The following is a 9,430-nucleotide window of genomic DNA, read 5'->3' as shown; positions in this document are numbered from 1 at the left end:
GAGATGGATTTTTGATCTCATAGTCTTGCTTGTGTATTTTCTTTTGCGGTTGGGTCTGGTTGTGCGGTTTCCACATTTGAAGAAACCCAGACAGTGGATGCATGTCACAACCGATCGGTCTAGCGAGAGGCAGAAAAGTTGGCGAAACAGAAAGTATAAATAAAAAATAAAAAACACTCTATTGTCTCAGTTCAGGTCCTAATTGAGGCAGTAGAGTCCGACAAACTACCTCAGTTTAGTAGGAACCAAGGAAAAATCCTATCCCTTTTTGCCTCAGATAAAACCGAGACAAAAAGCCAACCCTATGTTGCCTCACTTATATATACCTCAATTGCGGAACCACTACTTATAGATGAAAATAACCACTATCGTTTCCCTTGACTATACTAGCGTATCATACTTCAAATTAAATTGTCATATAAAATAATAGACTTCACTGCACATCTTCATGTGTATACTTTACGTTTCACTCGTACTTACACATAACTTATGTCAACGTATGTAAACAATTTTTTTTTTCTTTCATTATTTCTTTCTTACAAGAGTCAAATTATCAATAATCAAGTATAAATTTTAAAAGTGGCATTTACAAGGTTTAAAACAAAAGTATAACATGAATAAGTAATATAGAAACAAACAAGAATATAAATATAAATTTTATGAGAGAAAAAATATATATTAAAAAAAGAGATTTGAAACTTACGACAACAAATATACAATTACAATTCATACGGTAAGAAAATAAAACACAATTGTCAACCAAAAGAGACAAAACGACACAGGTCTTACAAATTTAAGAACCAAATCAACCTTCAGACAACTCTAATTAAAAAATTTAGTTCATTCAAATTAGGTCTTGCAACATTGAAGAAATAATCTTTCTTTCTTTTTCTTTTTTTCTTTTTTGCTTTCTTTTTTCATAAACAAAACCCAAAATATTCCGCTTCTTCACTAAATTGATATCCAAGACAAACTCTATTAACAATCTCATGATATCAAATTATGAGGATTGTTTTTAAGATCAATAAATTTCAAACCCAACAAGTAAGGCATGAACGTAACTCATACTACAAAAGTAAGAATTAGGTACTCCAAAACGAGATGAAAATTAAATTTGGCTTGTAATTTGGACACTTATATCATTGAAAAATACCTCGTAAAACTCAATTTGTAATTTGAAGAAATTTAGTGAACAAATACAAAATTTGCAAGATATTATTACTGATTAACTTTAAAATTTGCAACAATGGAAAATAAAATTATAACATATAAAACTAAAATTAGGCAAACAAAAATTATAAAAGTAAGTGTGAGAAAAAAGAAATCAGATATGATAAACCTCGAAAATTGGAACAAAAATTAAAATATATTATAAGATCAAATTATTTTAGAAAGAATCCTAACAAAAATATTTCTTACTCCAATTGATAATTAAATATCTTATTTATTCAATTCATTATTAAAATATTTATACAATTAAATTGTTTTGTATGTAAAAGTAAGAAAAATAGAATACTAACACTGCAATCATTTCTAATATTTCTTAGTAATTAAGTGAAACAGAGTTAGACAGATTTGGTTCAAATTTAGTTATCTAGGATTTATAACATATAAAATGTTATAACTGATAATAATTTAAGTACAAATGTTATTAATTATATTAATTTAATTAATTATTTTATATTTCCATATATACATACATACATACATACATATATATATATATATATATATATATATATATATATATATATATATATATATATATATATATTATCATCATATTTATTTTAATTTATTTAAAAAATTAACAAACTGGTTACATTTTAAAATCGAGAAATATGATTGAATATTTTATTAATAGAACACCTAAATATAATAATAATAAATAATAATAATAATAATAATAATAGTATTAGTAGTTAGGAGTGGACAATGTTAGGAAAATGATGAAGATGAAATTTTGATAATGTCCAAATCAAGTCAAGAGAAATCAAGATTCAAGAAGATGTTGTGAAGATTTGTATTGTAATGCAAAGTTTTTGTAATAATTGTAGTTCACTGTTTAGAACTTAGATCTTCAGTGATTTTGATTCTTTGTTCTTTCATATTATATAATTGATGTCTAGAGTCAAAATTGCACTGTTTTAATCTATTAAAACTAATATTAATCGATTAAACATAGTAAAAGCTGAAAACTCAAACTTTCTCTGATTTAATAGATTAATACCTTTTAATCTATTAGCTAATTGATTAAAATACCTTTTAATTGATTAAAGGTGACCGTTGGAGTTTTCTAGCTGTTAAAACTAGTATTTGTACTCATTTTAATCGATTAACAATAATATTAATCGATTAAAAGCGTTAAATGGCTAGAAACGAAGAACGGAAGAGTATTTGATTGAGTCTATAAATAGGCTCTCATTTTCCATGAACAACAACTCTTCCTTTGTGCTCTAGTACTAAAAAATCATTGAGACTTGTATGTTCTTGTTTGGCTTGAGAAACTCTCATCTGTGGAGCTGGTGAAGTGCTGGTACGGTGACAAAGGAATAGTTGGTTCATCCTTGGTGCGTCTAAGGAGGTGTTTAGGAAGAGGAACTCATCCTTCGTGAAGTATTCGGAGGAAGTGTTTCATCCTTTGTGAAGACTCAAAGGAGGTTCAAGTTCATCTCTTGTGGTATCAAGAGAGGTGTTTTCTAAACTTTTACAAATTGTTTCTTTGAGATTGTAATTTTTAATTATTTTGTGAGTAGTGAACTGTTTATCTTGTTTTGAGATAAGCGACTGGACGTAGGATTGGTAAGATCCAAACCAAGATAAAATCTTCTGTGCAAATTTCTCTCAACATTACTCTTATTATTTGTTATTATTATATGCTTAGTAAGTTTAATTGAGTGGACATTATAAAAGGCACACGTTTGTATTAAAACCCCTCTTGGTTTGTTATCCTACGCTAACCATTCCCCTGCAGCCGCACTGACAATTGGCATCAGAGCTCGATTTAATAGTTATTCAAATGGCAGGATCATATCAAACTTTTACAGAGGATGCTTCTATCAATAGGCCACCTCTATTCACAGGTGAAAATTATGCATTCTAGAATGTTAGAATGCAAATATTTATTGAGTATATTGATTGTGATATTTGGGAAGTTATTGCATTTGGTCCTTCTATTAATACTGATAATATGTAGGAACCAAAGCCCTGTATTCAGTAGTCTACTGAAGAAAAGAAAAGGTTTCAAATTGATGTAAAAGCTCGTAACATTATTTCATCTGCTTTAACTATTGACGAGCTTTACAGGAATTTTGTTTGTATGACTGCTCAAGAGACGCGGGAAGTGCTGAGAGTAACCCACAAAGGTATAAATGACGTAAAAAGAGCGACAAAGAATATCTTAATCCAAGAATACGAAATGTTCACGATGAAGCAAGGAGAAACAATTTCAGACGTTCAGAAACGCTTCACCAACATCATTAACCATCTCATTGGATTAGGTAAATCTTTCGAAAATGATGAACTTGATATCAAAATTTTGAAATCTTTAGACAGTTCGTGGCAACCGAAAGTGACTGCAATTTTTGAATCACAAAATCTCAACACAATGACTATGACGACATTATTCGAAAAGTTGAGGGAGCATGAACTTGATCTCGGAAGACTAGATGAAGAAAAAGAAAAAACTAAGAAAAAGACTCTAGCCTTAAAATCTGAGGTAGAAATGAGCAAAAGAAAAATAGAAGATGAAGACTCAGATGAGGAAGAAAATTTGAGACTCACGATAAAAAGGCTCAACAGGTTCATGAACTCAAAAGACAAAGGAAGATTCAAATACGAAAAGAGAGAAAACCAAGAATTTTCCTCAAACTATAGATGTTATGGTTGCGGAGAAAAGGGGCACGTAAAAGCTGACTACCTAAATCAAAAGAAGGGTGAAGAAATAAAAGAAAAGAAGTTCTTCAAGAAAAAAAAGCCTACATGGCATGGGATGATGACAACAAAACAATTTCTGACTTGAGCAATTCTGATTAAGAAGAAAACATTTATTTAGTGGCAGTCGACGATGTTGGAAGCCAAGTAAGTACATCTAGCAATTCTGATAATTATGGTCAATATAATGAAAATGCATGAAACTTATGCTACTTTAATAGTATAATCTGAAAAATTAGATAAAGCTCATAAGAAATTGAAAATGGATTTCAAAAAATTAAAATTAACTTTTGAAAATATTCTTGAAGAAAATAAAAAATTAAAATTAAATTTTGAAAATATTTTTGAAGAAAATAAAGATTTGAAAAATAAAATTTTATATTTTGAAAAGGGTAAATTAGTACTAGTGATGAATGTGCATCTTGCAAAAATTTTAAGAAACTACTAGAACAAACAACCTTAAGAGAATATAGAAAAAATAATGAAAATAAGGTTGTTAAAAATAAGCATGTTCCTAAAATTAAAAATAAACATAATAATAGAACCCGTAGAACTTGGGCAGAAAAAGAAAACAACTTATAGGAACACAAGAGTTGTATCATGCTTTTATTGTATGAAAAGGGGTCATACTTCAACTAAATGTAAGATTAAGCATTATGGTGTTCCAAGTGGTAGATATGTTTGGATTGTAAAATGATTTCAAGTTTTTTCAATCTAACCCAAAGGACCCATACAAAGTAGTTGGGTACCTAATGTTTAACATTTAAGAATTTTTTTTAAATTAAAAACAAAATTTAAGAAAATTTTATTCCAAGGCCGATGAAACTATTTTTCTTGGATATTCTCTAACATGCAAAACATATAGAGTTTTCAATCGGAAAACATTTGAAATAGAAGAATTTGTGCATGTTGTCTTTGATGAAACTGTGGACCTTGAGGCAAAACCTCTTGAATCAGATGAATCAGATGCATCTAATGATGAAGACTTGCAGAAGACAACAAACGAAGCGAAGAATGATGACAATCCTCAAGATGAAGATCTCAACAAAATATAATTACACAATGAAATTGGAGACATATCTAAAGGGGTAAACATTAGAAGATATCTAAGAATTTTAGAAATCTCTTAGGATTGCATTTTGGTCCATTCTGTGTATTTTTAAGCGTTTTATGAAAAATAGCGTTTTTAATCAATTATTCTTCAAAAAGGGGGAGAAAATGTTTAAAGCTAATTTATCTGTATTTATTCATTAGTACTCTTTTCTTTCATAAATTGTGTTTTTATCCATATTATTACTAAAAGTTTTAAAGCAAAGAAGTTTTTGATTATCATAAAAAAGGAGGAGAATGTTAATAAAATGATGAAGATGAGTTTTGATTATGTCCAAATCAAGTTAAGAGAAATCAAGATTCAAGAAGATATAACCAAGACTTGTATTGCAATGAAATTTTTTTGTAATAATTGTAATTCAATATCTAGAACTTAGATTTTCAGTAGTTTCCTTATACTTTCATATTATATAATTAATCTCCATAGTCAAAATCCCATTGTTATACTATAATATAAAAATTTATAATTAACTATAAAATAGCTTAGATGAATTAAAACAAACTAAAAAATAATTTAAACTAACTGAAGTGAATATTTTTTTAGTTCAATTATAATATAGTACATATTAATAGACTATTTTTTAATTTATTTATAATATACAGTGAACTATTCACGTGTCAAGACATAAAAGTTAAAATTAGGAGACTCCAAGTAATATCATAAATAACTAATTATTGGATTACTACACTTTCCCTTTTTAATGAAAACTTGTTGAATAGTAAAAATAATATTTTATCACAAGACACTAAAGGTCCAGCACAATGATGCCATAACTCTGAATTGATAGTCTTCCTTTCCTCTACTAACAAAACAAACAAACATTTTAAAAGACATTATTATAACTGTTTGTTTTCTTAAATGTCTTTTATTATAAAATAAAGACATAAAATTCTTTAATAGTTGCAAATGGGATAATTTCAGAATGAAAAACATTTATATCAAATAGTTGGAGTAGAGTTTCATTTCTAAAAATTATTATTACAGCTATCAACCCAGTCTATCAAGGTTTGAATCAGGTTGAGTTTGTAAAAAATATATATTTTTATGCAGATCAGATTTCAACCCGGCTCATTTAAACTCGACTCATGCGGGATGAATCCGTGGTAGACTGAGTTGATCCATCGGCCCACTTACCTAATTTTATTTTATTAAAATTCAATTTTAATTTTATAAAGAAATATTTATTATTTTTTTGCTTGAAAAAATTATTTAGGTTTTCTATTTTCAAAATTAATTAAACATCAAAATGTAATTTGGGAGTGAAATTTGTTTAGATTTGATTATAAAAATTTTGTAATTTCTTTTATTTTAAAAAAATGTAATTAATTGGGTCAGTAAGTCAACCCATTTACCTATCAACCCATGGTGAGTCAGGTCAGGTTCGAATTTTTCTGACTCGCTAATAAATAAACCGAATTAGATTGACTTACTAAGTGTTCGAATTTTTCTGACTCGCTAATAAATAAACCGAATTAGATTGACTTACTAAGTGACCAATCCGTAATGACCAGACAAAATCGAGCTCGATTGCCCATTTTAACAACTCTAATTATTATAACTCTTTTTTAGTGTATTAATAGTTACAGCAAAGTTATATAATAGATTAAAACAGTTAATTGCACTAAAATAATATAAAGTTCATTTTTTTAAAATCTGAATAAAGAATAGTTTAAATAATTTTTAATTTACACTAATTTAATTTTTTAAGTATAATATATTATAAATAACTGTAATTTAGTACAGTTTATTAAATTATGTCCCGTCCTAATAATAATAAAAGTAGGAAAAAAAAAACACTTAAGTTAAAAACTTAACTTTGTTAGCCTCTTAATGTCTACCGATACATTGATACAAGGGTCCACAAAATGTGCCGTAGAGATATGCATCCAAATTTAATGGTTGCTAGTAAGGTTGAAGTTCTAGAGTGTTCTATATACCCACTTAATTTCATAATCCAATCAAACCACCGACACTTACGATTTTTACACGATAAACTAAATAAAATAAAATAAGAAAATTTAAATAATATTTCAAATAGTCGATCACACACAAATATCAACCATTGCTGCGATAAATTCATTATCAATGACAAGGACACAATATTTATTTTCTTTTCTGAAATAGACTAAATGAAAAATATTCAAACTAGTATGATAAAATTTAAAAGGAAAATTCGTGATAAATAGAAAAAAAATAGCCATCGAATTTAAAATTTATTAGAATCAAATATGTTTTAACTTTAAAACTATTATAAAAAATTCTGTTTTGTTCGGAATTAGAATATAAAATATTTAGTTTTAATATTTCATGGAAGTTAATGTGAAATATTTTTCCAATAAATAATACATAGATTTTTTTTTTGTGTGACAAACAAAATTTTATGTTAAATTTTAATTAAATATTTATATACAGAGAGAAGAATGTTTTACTTAAATTTCACAAAAATAAAATATTTTAAAATTTAAAGTAGAAATTAGACATAATTTTTATAATAATTTAAAGAAAAATATATATTAAATCCATTTTATTACACTACTTTTCTGTATTTTTATTTTTTTTTAATTTTTTAAATAAACATCTTTAGCTATTTTAATCAAATTTTTATTATCATCATTTTGGTATTTTTTTTTATTGTATTAATCTGTCTGAAAAAAATGGAAATGGGTGGATAGTTTTAAAGAAGATGACTGTAGGACTATGAAGTGAGATCACTTATTCCTTTTTAAGAAAATAAAAAAAGACAAAAGTTGTCACAGACATTGAGTGTCCCAAAAATATCCTTTTCTCGTTGAAACCTGCTATGGTCGGTTCCCTACCAAACACAGCCTTAATCAGTGAGACGGTATTTACTGTTTTCTATTGTTTTTAAGAAAATAGACTAAATTGTATAAATTTTTAGTTTTTTATATTTTTTTTATCTAAATTCTCTTATTTAGATTTCGATCTGTTAATTTCTTTTTAATTTACAATCGCAATTTTTTTCTTTTTCTTCTTATGCTTGAATATTTAACATAAATATTTGATGGGATAGACAACGCATAATATGGCAGGGAATAAATAAAGCATAAAAAAGGAAAAGTATTTTAACTATCAAGGCAAAAAGAAAACTTTAACTATACCGATTTAGTTATCCTCTTGACTACGTTTCTACATAAAATATTGATTTTTATACACAACAATTACTTATACGCAATAAATAACTATTTTTAATTTTGAGTAAATTAATAAATTAAGTATTGGACGGAATAAATTGAAAAGCCAAAACTGTAATTGAAATTAAAAATAATTTATAACATTATAGATAAGAGACCAAAGTTGTAAAATATGCCGATAATAGTTACATTACTACTAATTAATATAAAATACAAAAATATTTATAAAATATTTAGATTCTCCTTTAAAATTTTATAAAAGAAACTTTCTTCTTCTTTTTATAATTAATTCTATTATATTTACATCATTTTTAAAAGAAAAATAAAAACCAAAATATAAATATATATCATTTTCATTGTTATTTGTTTATTGTAATATGATTAGGTGTAATATTTGATTATCATAATTGATAAATAACAGAAATTCACAAAATAAGATATATCATTACTTTAAAAACTCATATATGTGTGGATATCTCATACATGGGTGGATATCTCATAAAAAATTTCAAATTCAATATATAGACTTATATATGTGTGGATATTTCATCCGAAATTTCAAATTTAATATACAACCTATATATCTCAATATATTATTCTCTCCCTAAAAATAATTACCTTCTTATAACAATAATAATATCGTATATTTCCATTCATATCGATTTCATTCATTCATCACATTTAATAACAATCATAATTAAATTAATTAAAAAAACAAACAAATAAACAACATAGAAAAAAAAGAAAAAGAAAGAAAAAGATTTAGCTTGACTCAATATATATTTGCTTAAGAAAAAATCCTTTTAAGATATAATTTGGCATAGACAATGCTTACTTACAATATTATTTTTTTTTGAGTGAAAATTTCTTTGCTTTAACAAAAATAGAGTAGAGATAATGGTCAATACTATTTTCTTTTAACAATATTTAGTTTGAGTGGAGGTTTGATATACACATATCTCCACATTAGTAAGATATTGTCCGTTTTGGGTCAAGTCCTCACAGATTTACTTTTGGTACCACTCCAAAAGGCCTCTTTCCAATGGAGGTATCTGTGTGTATATAAACTCATGCTGAACCCTTCTTTTACTTGATGTGGGACTTTGTTTGACTTCAGAATTAAACTGTAAAATAATTCTAGAGGGCTTGATTGATCTCTCTCATAATCTTCTATTTATAATAATAAATTGATATAAGAGTACATGATAATTAGAGTAACCTAGACACAATATAA

This window comes from Vigna radiata, chromosome 6, assembly GCF_000741045.1.
Source record: "Vigna radiata var. radiata cultivar VC1973A chromosome 6, Vradiata_ver6, whole genome shotgun sequence".
NCBI lineage: Eukaryota > Viridiplantae > Streptophyta > Magnoliopsida > Fabales > Fabaceae > Vigna > Vigna radiata.
Note: the sequence above shows the minus strand (reverse complement) of the source record.